Raw genomic sequence first — 15,795 nt, forward strand, 5'->3', positions numbered from 1 at the left:
CTCTAGCAAAATTAGCTAGTGCAAAAGATGTTGAAACTTTGAATATAGTACCAGTGGAATAACTGGCAGAGCCGAGCATTAATGAGAAAGAAGCCATGCCCATCACAATAGTTGACACTTGGATGACACCCATCATTACCTACCTTGAGCAAGGAATCATGTCAGATAATCGTAATGAAGCTAAGAAAGTTATGAGGCAAGCTGCTAGGTATATTATGATGGATGGGGTGTTGTATAGAAGAGGGTACTCTTTGCCACTACTAAGGTGCATAGCACCCGACGAGTCAAGAAACTTATTGACCGAAGTGCACGAGGGATTCTGTGGAGATCATGTTGGGGGGCAGAGTCTATCTAAAAAGATTTTGCGGCAAGGATTTTTCTGGCCTACAATGAATGAAGATTCCATGGAGTATGTGAAGAAGTGTGATAAATGCCAGACATTTTCTAAAGTACCCAGGGCACCTCCGAATGTCTTGAAGAAAATGCAGAGCCCGTGGCCTAGTAGTTGCTGTGGATTATTTCACCAAATGGACCGAGGCCGAACCACTAGCAACGATCACCTCAAAGAAAGTGTTAGATTTTGTAGTTAAGAATATAATATGTCGCTATGGTCTGCCCAAGAAGATAGTCTCTGACAACGGCACTCAATTCGATAGTGACTTATTTACCGATTTACGCACTAGGCATGGCATTACAAAAAGTTTATCCTCGGTAGCTCATCCGCAAGCCAATGGGCAGGTTGAAGTTGTAAATAAGACTTTGAAGGATACTCTAAAAAAGCGTCTAGAACGAGCTAAGGGTGCTTGGGCGGAAGAATTGCTAGAAGTCCTTTGGTCATACAGGACTACTGCTCGAACAACAACTGGTCATACCCCTTTTTCCTTGGCATATGGATTTGAGGCCATGTTGCCTGTCGAAGTAGACCCACCATCTCATCGGAGAACCATGTATGACCAGGAGGAGAATCACCAGTTATTAGTTGAATCCTTGGATTTTCTTGAGGAGAGACGAGAAAAATCAAACTTGAGAGTTGCTGCCCATCAGCAAAAAGTAGACCGTTATTTTAATTCCAAAGTTAAAGATCGAAAGTTCCAGGTCAGAGATTTGGTCCTCAGAAAAGTGTTCATCAGAGACCCGGCAGCTGGAGTGCTAGGACCAAATTAGGAGGGACCGTATCAGATTAAGCAAGTCTTACCACCCATCACTTACAAACTTTCTCGATTAAATGGAGAGCTGATCAGGAACTATTGGAATGGTGAGCACTTGAGGAAATATTATCAATAAATATTGCTTACAGAGTAGTAGGTTAGTTTCAAGTGTTTAACTTGTTATTTAAGTTTGTTTGTGAACTGGCTATTTGCTAACCAGTCATTTTATTTTTGAACAATTTCATTTTGTTTGAGACTCGTAATTAGACACGCTTTGTCCTTTTTTTTACAAGTAATAAAAGAGATCACGCGCAGCGCAGTCGAATCTTGCTACCAATTTTACATATGTGTTGATTATTCTTACTTTGGCAGTGTTCAACTGTCAGTGTATCTTAAAACAAAAAAGGTTTTCTAGAGGAAAGACCAGGCAGTGTTCAACTGGTCGGTATCCATCAGATGAATGACCAACGTTTAAATAGTTGCATGTTTTTGCAGTGTTTAACTGCTGAAATATCCTCTTTATATTCAATGTGTTTCACGAGTAATAATTGCTCGGACAAATTCGGTCAAGTAGCAAGTGATCAAGGATTTTTCAACCCTTAATCACTTGGGGGGCACATAGGGTATACTAGTATACAATTCAACACAAGCAATAAGAACACGAGCAAAGATATTTGTTTTTAGGCTGACTTGTAAATCTTTGAAGTCAAAAGGGTCGTTAAGCTAACTTGTTTTACAAAGCTTAAGTAACTTTGAATTTTTTCAAAATTTTAAGTTAAGAACAACTATTCGTGTGTAAACAAAACGCTATGCCCATAAAATGTTAAAGCAATAAGAATGTGAGAAAGCATGCTTAGTAGTAACTTATGAAATGTTTAGAATTTCTAAGTTAGAAAACTAAGTACTCATATGAAAATATAAAGCATCTATGTAATAAAACTTTTAAATGACTCAAGTCTAAAAAAGTGAAGTGTTCATGCGAATAGCTCGGCCATACAAGCAAAGTACAATAGCAAAATATAAAATAAATGTCTACTAGTCGGGTAAGGAGTAATCTGGTCGGATGGAGGCTCACTGGACGGCTATGGGGCTCCCTGGTCGGATTGTCACTCAGGTTGATCAACACCTTCCTCAGCATCAGTGGCTTCTTCCGGTCGGAACGATAACGTGGGAGAAAAAGGTGTGACACCAGCAGGATTAGCTGCCTCCTCAGCAGCCTTTGCCTTGCATTTGGCAAGCTCTTCTGTCTTGGCCTCCTCTGTGAGAAATTCGAGGTTGAGAGGTTTGTTCAACTTCCATACCTGGTAGAAGCAGTTGAAACAAATCTCCTCGTAGCGAGCAAGATCGGCTTCCTTTTCTCGCTTCAGCTCCTCGTTCTCACGAGTCAATTTCTCTACCTGATCAGTCAATGTCTTGCTAATTTGAAGTTGCTTCTGGTTTTCATCAGCCAGCTCCCGAAGAGATCCATCCCGCTCGACAATGGTTTTCTCCATATGCTCAACCTTGGATCTGAGATCCTTTTTAGAAGAAGTTAAAGTTTCTACTTTGGTTTGGGCTTCCACCAGCTGATCATTCAAGACCTTGATTAACTCCTTGTAGTCCACTGCTCGGTGCTGAGCATGGCTGATTGTAATGAGTGACTGCAGTGGAAAATTGAAAGTTACTACAAGTAAAAAGCAAATAATAACAAACTTAGATGTCTTATGATAAAATACTTACATTCATCAGTTGGGCCAGCCCCCTTTGCAGAACAACTTCAACACTGAGCCGAGGTAGAGATTCAAAGCTTTGAATTGTTGCAGCATCATGAAGAGTTTTCTCAAGCAATTCCTTCCCAATGTTGCCAGCAATGCGAAGGGGCTCGCTTAAGCCAGTCGGGCGAGTGGGGGTTAAACTCGCAGAGGGAGAAATTGATGAGGGAGTCAACTTTGGGATCGTGATGGGCTGCTCGGGTTGTCTTCCCTGGCTGGTTGGGGTTGTCCTTGGGACTTTGTTTGGAGGAGTTGAGCCACTTCCCTCCCCAGGTTTCCTCTTTTGGGCTAGGGTAGTGTTGAATTGCTCGAACATCTCTGAATCTGCAAAAGAGTAAACACAAGATTTGTTAGTAAAAATTGGAGCAGTATGTAGATAAATATTTTACTACTACCAGAAATCTCTATAAATTTTGTATAACCAAACATCAAACTATGACTACTGAACCTGAGTTTAGGATTTGATCAAGAAAGTCGTCCTCTTCATCAGATGACGAGCTGAAGTCCCTATGAAGCTGAATGGTCTTTCCTTTCCCAGGATGTGTGGGAGTGACACGTCTATGTTGATCCTCTGGCAGGGGTTCCCTAATGATAAGGTCACCTGGTCTACGAGAGTAGGGAGACAGTTCGGGAGAGAACTGATCGGTCACTACTTCGGTGTCAGCATTGGACTGGTCAGTTGCATTCGCTTCTTCAGTAGTACTTTCTACTATGATGTTCTGGTTACTTGGTAACAACCCCACCATCTGAAGATTGTCCACGTTAACCAACTCTTTTACATTCTTCTCCTCGGTGGACATGTTAGCCAATTCTTCTGCTCGGGAACACATTTCCTTGGTAGGCAAGGGCTGGTGAAATGGATCCGCATGTGTAAAGGTTAAGTTGTTTGCTTTGATATCTGAAGTCAGAAAATACTCTGTATAGTATTTTCTGAGATTTGATTTATGAGCGATACCATGGAGGTATTTGATCCCTTTATGCATGTGGAATAGGTGGAAAAAACCTGTATTCTTATGGCTTGGGTTGGTCCTGAAGTCGAAGAGATAGTGCACTTCATGAGGAGTGGGTGGATCTCAACCTTGCAGGAAGTAAAGAATGTATAAAGCAGACAATGTCTGAATCCCATTGGGAGCAATCTGGAAAGGAGATACGTTGAAGTAGTTCGCTACTGACCGAAAGAAAGGATGCAGCGGAATGGTAGCTCCTGCGAATACGTGGTACCTAGACCAGGCACAGTAAGGTCCACCAGGCTTGTTGGCTCTCTGATGAGGGCGCGAACATATCACGTTAACCCCTTTCAGGCCCGAGGCTTGAATGTGTTTGTCGAACATGCAGGGGTTAAGTTTGGAGGGTTTGGCTGTAAACCAAGAGGGTGTTTCTTCTCCGTCTTTTCTTGGTTTTGAACGGCTAATTGTTGAATCTCGGTGGTAAATTTCTGAATGATTTTTCTCCGAGGCTTGCTGGGTTTTTGTATCTGGCGAGGCGGTCTTGAAGAAGCCGCAGTTCAAACTTCACTACGTTCCACTACCTTCTGTGTGGCCCTGCGAGCCACCTCAGGGTCTTGGTCCTGAGGAAGTCTATTAGATTTCTTCACCCTCATTTCTGAATGTTCAGCCTGTTGGTTGAGAAACTGTTCTTCGTGGAGGAAATATAAGGCTGATCGGGGAAGGATCTTTTTAAGGCGGCAAAGGCGATCTTCCGGGGTGCGACTACTAGGAGACTTCGATGAAGAGTCGCTACTTTGAGGAGTATCGCTTGATTGCGGAATGGAAGTGTCAGAATTTGTATGGTTGTCACCTCCCCTATAGTAGAAGCGATTCGTCTACAAAAAATAAAAATGGGGAGGTGAGTAACCAAACAAACATAAATCAATCAGTTCAACAGAAAAATATTTATTTTTACTACTCAGAAAATATTTATCTAAGTAGTAAAAATATAACGTGCATGAGGGAAAAAGAAATTTTGATGTCTAAAAATGCTTGGGACATTCATGTGACCGAGCAGTGCACATGACCGAGCGGTCGATTCATGCACCCGAGTGGCTGCATCAGATATGTCCGAAGGTGCTGAGGAGTTAGGCCTGTTGTCCGATCGGGTGACGTGTGGTGCCCGAGCGGCTGGGCGTGCCATCCGATCAGCTGTGTGCGTATCTGGGCGGTTGAATGGCGTCCGAGCCGAGGTGTGCGTCCAAAGAGTTGCAGCAGGCGCGCATGTCCGAGCGGCTGGGCAGGTGTGCGTCTGTGGTGTTTGATCGGTGTAGCTGGTCCGAGCATGAAGAGGTGCACATCTGAGGGGCTACGCTTTGGTTCCGAGGAGCAGTTGCAAGATGCGCGTCCGAGTGGTGTGTCATTCACTCGAATGGGCATATGGGCGTGTCATCCGATCGGCTAGGCGCACGTCCGAGCTGTCGCATGTTGTCGAGCGGTGGGGCACTAGTCCAAGCCTAAGACGCATATGTCCGAGAGAACTATGTGATACCCGATCGGTGGGTGTTGATCCGAGCGGATGGAAGGACATACACTCGGGTGATAGGCGTTTCCGAATGAGTGTCTCCTCGGGCAGGAGGAAGTGCGACCGATCGGTCATGGGTGTATTCTCTAATAGACAATTTTTGAGAAAGCTTAAATCCCAAAGGACATTGGCACAAACACTTTTCCTCACTCAAAGTACACCACAACAAGATCAAAATATGGGATTTGAAAGGTTTATGAAGTTCTAGGGGTCCTATTTGTTCATCAAATACCCATAAACCCATATATGCATTTTGGGATGAAAAACTAATTTCTCTTCAAATTTCCATGAAATTGAAGACAAAGTTGATTTACCCATAACCTAAACTACATCAAAACAACCACAATACACATTATATATCAAAGATTCATACACAAATTCAAGGGAGTATTTCCTATGGGGGTTTCGGCCTACAAGTTTTTTCTTAAGCTTTGAGAAAAAAAAAACATAAATGGAGATGAGGAAGAAGAACTTACCCAAATGTGTTGATTTCTTGAAGTGTCCTTGGATTTGCTTGGAGAAAATTGGAGCCTTCCTTGGAGTTTCGGAGGTTTTCGTCCAAGAGATGGAGGGGCTTTGAGAGGTCACGACCGAAAGAGAATGAGGAGGTTTGTGAGCCTTTTGATTTTCTTTTTGCTTGTGAGATTATGAGCACATATGGGTCTATTTAAAGGAAAAAAGTGGAAATTGTCACTTATTCTTAGACTCTTGGAATTCCCTTGGGTACATTTTCTCTCCCATAATTGGAGCAGTTAATTACAGTGATTGTGATCTGCTATGGTGTCGTGGTTTGTTACATAGGCGGGAAAATGTGTACAGTTAGTTTTTTTAATATTATATCGTCAGTAGTGGAGAATAAGAAAAAGTTTATTATGTGAGAATACCATATAATAAACTTGGGGGGCAAATGTTATCCCCAAAATTTGAAAACGATGACGTGGCAATAGAAGTGACAAATAGCAAGGAATGGCTGAGTCAAAGGTTTTAGATTAATCTGGTGGTGTTACTGACATGGAAATCTCTTATCTGGTTTGGGAGTGATCTGCCCGAATTGGTAGAGTTTTTGTTAGACCGATGAAGATTTTTGACTGACCAGTCAGGTGCTTGGCCGACCAGTCAAGTGTCATGACCGACCAATCAAGTCCTTGGCCGACCAGTCAAGTGTCATGACCGACCAGTCAGGTGCTTGGCCGACCAGTCAGGTCCTTGGCCGACCAGTCAAGTGTCATGACTGACCAGTCAGGTGCTTGGCCGACCTGTTTGTCCAACCAGTCAAGTGCTTGGCCGACCAAATAGGTGTTTGGCCGACCAGTCGCCTATCTTGGCCGACTAGTCGCCTATCTTGGTCGACCAGTGAGGGTTCGGCCGACCGGTGAAGTGTTTTGGCTCTCCAGTTTTCCTTCTGGGTATGAAGTGGACCGATTAAACAAATCATTGTTACGCAAAGAAATCCCAGTAACGGCTTCAGCTAGAATCGGTCTTACCTGCGCGCGAATCTCTCATACTATCCCAAAGAATCGCATATTGTTGTATTTTAGATGTTATTATTAATTAAATATTGGAAGAATAACAGAAAGATCCCGATTATGAGGGACTGCGTTTGTACAATCCTGGGCTTATAAATACAAAGCTCATGGCATCATAGAGAGGATTCGGATTCTAATTTTCCTGAGAGAGTATTTGTATCTTGAGAGAAATATTGTATTCTTTTCATCTACACTGAAGAAAATCAGTTGACTCAGGTTCATCTGATCTTGAGTGTAGATTTATAATCATAACTCTAAGTGGACTAGGCTATTACCAACACATTGGGGCTGAACCACTATAAAAATTATCTGTGTCGTATTTTTCTCTTGAAGGTTTATTGTCATTTTGGTGTTTACATGTCGTTGGCCAAAACCGCGGTCAACACGTACCAACACTAATAAATCTAAAGATTCCATAACTTTATATTAATGCGAACTATTTTGAGTTCATTATCTCAATCTCGATCCTCTCATACCAATATGAGATCAAGACCACATAGATGAACTTTAGAATTTTCTGATATTTACTTAATATTATCAACATAATATCAGACATAGTCTATATATATACACTAATTCAATTCAATTATTTATTTCATTTAAAACATTTGTCAACTACAATTACTTTAAGGGCACTATTCCCAACAATCTCTCACTTGCCCTAAAGAAAATTGATGCATCTTTCTCAATGTGTCACTCACATTATCCTGAACGAATTTGTCTAACAAAATCTTCATAAATAATTTTGTAAGAAATTGTTTTAAAGCTATCTTCAAGATCGTTACATCAATTACGTAAAATTGTCTCGAATTAAATGATACTTCATTTCATGTGCTTTTCTGTTCTCATGATTTCTCAATTCTTCTAGAATAGTTATATCCTGCTTTCACAATAAGGTACTAGTAGCATATTCAAGTTTAAAACCCTTTCCAGAATGGTAAAGAACACATCTAAATTAAATAGCCTATTTAACTACTCAGTAGCTATTACATTTTGGCTTCTATGGTGGAATATACAATTATGAAATGTCCAACACATTTCCAGATTAATGTGTCTCCTCCACAGTTATAGAAATTGATTCTGATATCAATCTCTGAAGATTTCTATCTTATTGAAAATCATTTCATCCTTTGGGATTTTAGGTCATTGCCTAAATACACAAACATATAATCTCTCTTATATTCAAGATACTCAGAAAATTAAGTTCTTATAATTATTCAATGACTCAATCCAATATTGGATAGACAATTGCTGACTATTCCCACAATGTAACAAATGTCAATTTGAACACATAACATTTGATACATTAAACAGTCCATCACTGAGTTGTAGGAATACTGTCTCATGTCCTTCTTTTCTTGTAAAAGAATAAATTGACATTATTATTTAGATAATACATCCTCCTGACCAGGAAGACAAAAAGTCTTTCTTAGACTTTTGTAAACTAAAGTATTTAAGCTTCTTATGTATATAAGTTGCTTGAGACAATGTCAAAAGATTTTTCTTTCAATCTCTAAAGATTTGAATATATAGAACATATTTGGCTTTTCCAAATCTAATATTTACAAATGTCCAGCTAACCATTTATTTACTATTGATAATTTCTCTACATCATTCCCAATGATCAGAATATTATCAACATGAAGAATAAGAATCACAACAGAATCTTTTGATTGAATAAAAAATATTTCAGATCTGATGACTTGTTAAAATCCAAAGGTAAGAAGCCTTGCAAAAAGCTTTGCTTTTGATATTTTATTTCGAATATTTCTGGTCGAGATCTTCAAACGGTTTTGTCATTTCAGCCATTCAAAAAAGACTATTTAGACATTCATTTTAATAAATCTCATAATCCATGCAAAAAGTAATGGATTAGAGTATGTAAACAAATTTAAGCTTGGTTACAGTAGAAGGTATTTATTCGAGTAATAAATTTCTTCTTTCTATTTATAGCCTTTGGCTATCAACCTTACTTTGAACAGTCTATACTTTCCTCTGTTCTCCTCTTCATCTTGAATATCCTCTTGCAAACTGAAGTTTAATGAACTTTAGTTGGATGTTCAAGAATCAATATGTCATAGGAATTTCAAATTCCATTTCTAAATTCATGGTGTTTCAACCATTGTTTTCTTTGTTAGTGTTGACCCTGATTTTGGTCAACTGACACGGAGTCAAAATACGCTTGACGTGGGTGAATGCGTTGAAAAGAACGTGATGACGAAAATAATAAGAACACGATATTTTATAGTGGTTCGGCCCCAGGATCTGGTAATAACCTACGTCCACTTAGATTGTTATTGATATACGATCCAAAGGAGTGATCAAAGAACTAGGGTTCAATGAGTTTCACTAACCTCTAAAGAGCAATACAATATCTCAAATAGAATTACTCTAGTCTTAAATAATTCGAAAGCCAAAAGTCCCTTCCTTGAGCTATCTTTCTCTATTTATAGGCTCAAGGGGGATTACATGAATTTGTTACAGATATTCTCCCCTAAATAATCGGATACTTAGGAGATTGTGGGAGTCAATTTCGGGATTTACAAAGATCTTTATAGAAACGTCATGAAACATGCGGAACCTGCGACCAAGCTGGTCGCAGGTAAACTTCGGCTGCTTACTGCTTATAATTTGTCTTCTGGTCGATATCCTAGCAGAGTTCCTCCAAGTGTCAGCCACGTGTCCGGGAATCACTTTCCACGCCATCTACGCCAGTTTTTTGGATAACATTTGCCCCCCAAGTTTATTTATTACGAGCAATAAATAAACTTTTGAGGAAATGACCCTTCGGTGACCCCGCCATATGTGTCAGAACCCTTCGTGTGTTCTTGAAAAAAGCAACCTATTCTTGTCTAATCATGACTTTTCGCTTCCCCAGTAATAATTCGACGGCTATCTCGCTTCCCCATACTTCGAAAAAGGGGAAGCTGATGATTAATCCTTTTTAATGCCACAGACAAAACTTATATATAACATCTCTGAAGTTCTCTTTTTCTTTTTACGCACGCCATTACTCTTTCAAGAAACCCTAAAACCAGAGCTTCCATTTTCTTCCGGAGACCGTCCTTCTGCATTTTCAAGACTCAGCCCGAGAGTTCCCTGATCTCCGAAAACTCTTACCAATCTCCACGACCTTCTTTCTGGTAAGTCTTGGAATCTTTATGTTTCATATTTTTGTAATGCATGTTTTTGTATGTTGACTATTGAGTTCATCTATTTCTGGGTTGAGATGCTTGTCAGTAGAATGTCTTGTGGGTGAAAAAAGTTACGAGTTAGTTTGATAGTTGAGATCATACTTTTTAGGACGTAAAACCGAAGTAAGAGTTCGATTTTTAGGCTAGCCGAAAAAATAGGTTTTTCTCGCCCTAAGGGAAGTTGAAAAAGCTTTTATGAAAAACTTTTTGCTTTCACCCTTTGATCCGTTTCTCAAACTGTTTGTGTGAAAATTTTTAGCTTTTGTTAGAATGCTGCTGTATAAAAGCTTAACTTTTATACTTGACCAACGTTATTCTAAAAAGTCTTAAAAATTCTCTATCCTCACCTCCCCATTCTTCTGTTTGCAGACTTTAATGCCAGATTTGTGGGGAGGTGAACGGCCCATCGACGACGATCTTCTTGCCCAGCTACTCGAAGGCGAAGAACAATCGTCCGACTGAGTTTCCGAAATCCCATTCTCACGATCTTCCTCTAGACCTCGTCCATCACCTCCTCAAATGGCCCGTTCTAAATCTTTAGGCAAGAAAAAAACCTGACTCCGAAGATAGCCCAAACTCTCCTGCCCAGCCTGATTCACAGGCTAGGGTTCCTTCGACCAGTGGTCGAGAAAATCCCACTCCTGACCCTAATATCCAAATCAGAGCCCGCCCTCGTCATCAAAATCTTCCTGATGTCGAGTGGTATCTCTCCCCGACCAGCCAAGTGACTCCTCGGATGCTTGCCAACTACCTCAGGAAGTATCCTCTCACAGGGGTCAATCTCAAAAATCCTGCTGCAGACCAAAGGGCTAACCTTCCCGGAGGTGTTTACAGTGCTTGGTCTAGGTATCATATAGAGGCGGGGGCTACCCTCCCTCTACATCCTTTTTATCAGGGGGTGGCCAACTATTTTGGTGTCGCCCCCTTCCAAATTACTCCAAATGGATATAGAATGCTGGCTGCACTCTATATCCTGTACAAACTTAAAAAATGGCCAGAACCTACCCCCCAGAGGTCAATTATCTCTTCGACCTTAAGTCTAACCCTCAACAGTATGGGACAGGCTTCTTCCATCTTTGTCACCAAGAGACAAACCGGACGTTCCTGAGTGACACTACACACATATCCAACGTGGGGCAGTATAGCAAGGAGTACTTCCTTACTCCGGACATGACCAGCAACAACCTGGCCTTCGCTCGAGGAGGTATGTGCTATTTTTACTGGTCGATACTTTTCATCAGCGAATTTCCCTACATTTTTCTTAAAGTACACTTTGTTTTTCAGGCCCATGGTTACGTCCGACCCCAACACCAGACATGGTGTTGAGGTCCACCGCATTGGCCAGGATGACAGATGCAGAAAAAAGCGTCAAGTCCCTGGTCACTGATGAAAATCTGAGGCTATCTGGCCTCCTGGCTCCTCGCCATGAAACAAGAGGACCCGTGGTAGCAGATGCCACTGCCGAGGGGGATCCCAAGCAGCAACCCCCTGCGTCCCCTCCACGAAGGAGGCTGACGGGGGTTACAATCAGGGAACCCATGGGAAATCCTTCCGCAGAAAGGCCTTCTGCACCCCAAGGCAAGGGGAAACAAAAGGCAACAGAATCTGTTGTGGACTTGGGGGAATCCTCCGATGAAAAAGGTACAGTTATTTCGCTTTTAAATTGCTTGCCAATTCCCTGTCACTTGTTTTATGGGGAGGGCAACTTTACGTATACTCCAAATCTAGGGCCAGACTTCTTCGTGCCAGATAGTGAGTGTGTGACTAATAGAGTCAATAGTATAGCGACCAGTAGTTGTAGCTCGGGTATTAAACTTTGTGACCTCTTTCCTGTTTTATCAAGAGTTTTTATTTGCCTTTATCTTACCATTTACATATGTTTACTTGTATGCAGATATGGCCGCTCCCAACGTCTTCGACTTGTACCAGACTGAGGAGGAGGTAGAAGTTCCTTTGGTCCGGCCAAAGATGTCCAGGAGGCATAACGGCGAATCGAGCCAAGGTCCTTCTGCCAAAAAGGGGCGAACAGAAGATCCTTCCAAGGGCGTGCCAACTGGGCAAACTTCTGCCCAGCCTTCGGTTCCTGTTGAAAAGGAAACCCTGCCTGCTACGACGAATCCTCCACCTGCAGCCGCCAAAGAACAAACCCAGCGGGACGAAGCTCTTAGGGCCAAACTCTCGAACCGCGCCTTGCGAACAACCAAGGACCGCCTTGCACATATCGTGAGGTACGACCATTGCAAGGATGCGATGGCTGAGGCAGAGAATATGGGGGTCGACCAAATTCTGAACAGGGCCCTAAACGAAATGGCCAGTGTAAGCATTTCTTATCTCTTTGGCTTCCGTCTTTTATTCTTTGCAACAGATTCTAACTTTATCCTTTGTCCACAGGCTTTGCTGACTGCAACTGCTGCTCGTACCCGTGCCCAAGCTACCATCGACCAGGCTCGGGCAAAGGCCATTGAGAGGTACCAGGCGAAAGCCGCTGAGGAGCTTCAGGCTGCAGAAGCCAGGCATGTGGGGGAGTTGGAGGCGGTCACCTAGCAGAAGGATGCTACGGTGGCAAAGCTGGCGGAGGTCGAAGCTTCAAAGGCAGCTTTGAGGAAGCAGAGGGAGGAGTGCCAGGAGGCCAGCCGAGTCCAATATCGCGAATGCAAGAGACTCAAAGAGGAGCTTCTTGCCAAGGACAAGGCCATGGCTGCTCTTGAGAGCCAAACAGAGGAGCTGAAGCTTACCAATGCCAAAGATCTGGAAAGGTACAAGAATGCGACGCTTCGGTGTTTCTATGACTTCTGGAAACACAACCAGGGCGCCAACTTTGACTACCTTTCAGAAGATGTCAGGAATGCTGAGCTGGCCCGCTGCACTGCTCGATTGGCTGAAGAAGAGGAAAGAGCAAGGATCCCTGCCTCCCCAAGCATTGCTGGCGCAGAGGAAGGAGGAGTCATTGAGGATGCGACCAATCAAAATGTTGATAAAGACCCTCCTGCTCCTGATGCTTCTTGAACTTTTTTATTTTTTCTTTCTTTAATGACACGACCTACGGGTCGTGATGTAAAGACTATATCTTTTTGAATTTGCTACATGGGCAGCAAGCTTTCCTTTTATTTGAACAATTACATCCAAGCAGTGATGCTTGCGGTGTAAAAGACTGCATTATAATGTTATAATATTTTCATTTACTATAACATTTGTCCGTATGACCGAACTTAGCATAGTACTTTGGTTTGATTCAATTAAATATAAATTTTGAAAAATACTCTAAGTACCTTAGCATGCTTTCACTCATTTTTTTCATGTGTTTACATACCTCATGGTACGCTTTGCTATCGATGTGCCTTATATGCCCCCCAAGTGATCGAGGAGCTTTAGGTCCTGGGTCACTTGCCTTGACCATGACCTGTTCGAACATTTATGCTCGGTTGGAAACGTAATACTTGTAATACAGCAAAACAACACACGTAATGAACAAATACTTGTAAAAATAAATTTACAAAAGTTGGCAAGAATGACTGGCTGTGCACAGTCCCTTATAATCTCGTATTAAAAATGGACTAAACATGTCTTTACGAGTGATCTTGAAAAAGGATCTTACATATACAAGCGATTAGCCATACAACGTGGCTAACCCTTTTTGCAAAACTTGTAAAAAGTAAAATTTAATACAAGCCAGTCCTTTAAAAAGGACTGTTCACTGATAATACTTGCGCAGGTGTTCTCCATTCCAATAATGTGGAACGAGATCTCCGTTTAGGCGTGCAAGTTTATAGGTGCCCGGGTGAAGGACTTCTTCAATCTGGTAAGGTCTTTCCCAATTAGGTCCGAGTACTCCAGCAGTGGAGTCGCGGGTATTCAAGAAAACTCGTCGTAGCACCAAGTCACCGACGTTGAATTTTCTATCTTTTACTTTTGAGTTAAATTACCGGGCGACCTTTTGTTGGTACGCAGCAACTCGGAGTTGGGCTTTCTCCCGTATCTCGTCAATTGAGTCTAGGGACTCCATCATCAGTTGGCTGTTCTGGTCCTGGTCGTATGTTATGCGTCAGTGTGAGGGGGGATCTAACTCGACATGTAACATAGCCTCATATCCATAGGCTAAGGAAAATGGGGTATGACTTGTCGCTGTTCGGTGAGACGTTCTATACGACCAGAGGACTTCAGGGAGCTGCTCTGGCCATGCTCCTTTAGCATCCTCAAGCCTCTTCTTCAGGGTGTCCTTAAGAGTTTTATTCACGGCCTCTACTTGCCCGTTTGCTTGTGGATGCGCAACTGAAGAAAAGCTTTTGATAATCACGTGCCTTTCGCAGAAGTCGGTGAATAAGTCGCTGTCAAATTGGGTTCCGTTGTCTGAAACGATCTTTCGGGGCAAACCATACCGGCAAACAATGTTCTTGATGACAAAGTCAAGAACTTTCTTGGTCGTTATGGTAGCGAGTGGTTCAGCTTCGGCCCATTTGGTGAAGTAGTCGACTGCCACAACTGCGTACTTCACTCCGCCTTTTCCCATTGGTAGGGATCCAATCAAATCTATCCCCCATACTACAAAAGGCCATGGGCTCTGCATCTGTTTCAACTCGTTTGGAGCTGTTCGTGGGATTTTGGAGAACCTTTGACATTTATCGCATCTTCGTACAAACCCCATTGAATCTTCGTTCATAGTCGGCCAGAAGTAGCCTTGCCTTAGAATCTTTTTTGCCAAACTCTGCCCCCAGTGTGATCCCCGCAGAAGCCTTCATGCACCTCTTTCATTAGTTCCTTAGCTTTTTCTGGTGTAACGCATCTGAGTAGTGGCATTGAATACCCTCTCCTGTACATAACACCATCGACCAGTATGTACCTAGCAGCCTGCCTTTGTAGAGTTCTGGCTTTGTTTCTATCTGTTGGTAGCACACCATTTGTCAGATACTCCAAGTAAGGTGCCATCTATGTATCCTCCATTCGAATTTCCATACTGGCTTCAATTGCTTGTATGCTTGGCTCACTCAATCTTTCTACAGGCACAATGTTCAAAGTGTCAGCATCTTTCGCGCTCGCAAGTTTGGTTAAGGCATCTGCATTCGAATTCTGATCCCGCGGTATTTGCTGGAGGGTATACTTCGTGAACTGGGCTAGCAGGTCTTTGGTTTTGTTCAAGTAGGCCACCATTTTTAGGCCTCGTGCTTGATATTCCCCTAGAACTTGATTCACCACCAGCTGTGAATCACTGTAAATATCAAGCTTCTTTATGCTCATGTCTTTCGCCATTCTCAACCCAGCGAGGAGTGCTTCGTATTCGGCTTCATTATTTGACGCGGTGAAGTCGAACCTAATGGCGCAGTGAAATCGATGCCCTTCTGGCGTTATCAATATCACACCCGCTCCTACGTGAGATTCGTTAGACGATCCATCTGTGAATAACTTCCACGAAGGAGCTTCATCTTGAGGCTCAGGCTCACTAGGCTGTTCGCACTGCTCCCTGTCTGGGAGTTTGGTGAACTCTGCAATAAGATCAGCTAAGACTTGTCCTTTTACTGCTGCTCGAGGTGAATATGTTATATCAAACTACCCTAGTTCGACTGCCCATTTTAATAAGCGCCCAGCCACCTCTGGTTTCTGGAGGACCTGCCGAAGGGGCTGGTCGGTTAACACTGTGATAGGATGGGCTTGGAAGTAAGGGCGCAGCTTC

The sequence above is a fragment of the Humulus lupulus genome, chromosome 3 (genome assembly GCF_963169125.1).
Source record: "Humulus lupulus chromosome 3, drHumLupu1.1, whole genome shotgun sequence".
In the NCBI taxonomy this organism is placed as follows: Eukaryota; Viridiplantae; Streptophyta; class Magnoliopsida; order Rosales; family Cannabaceae; genus Humulus; species Humulus lupulus.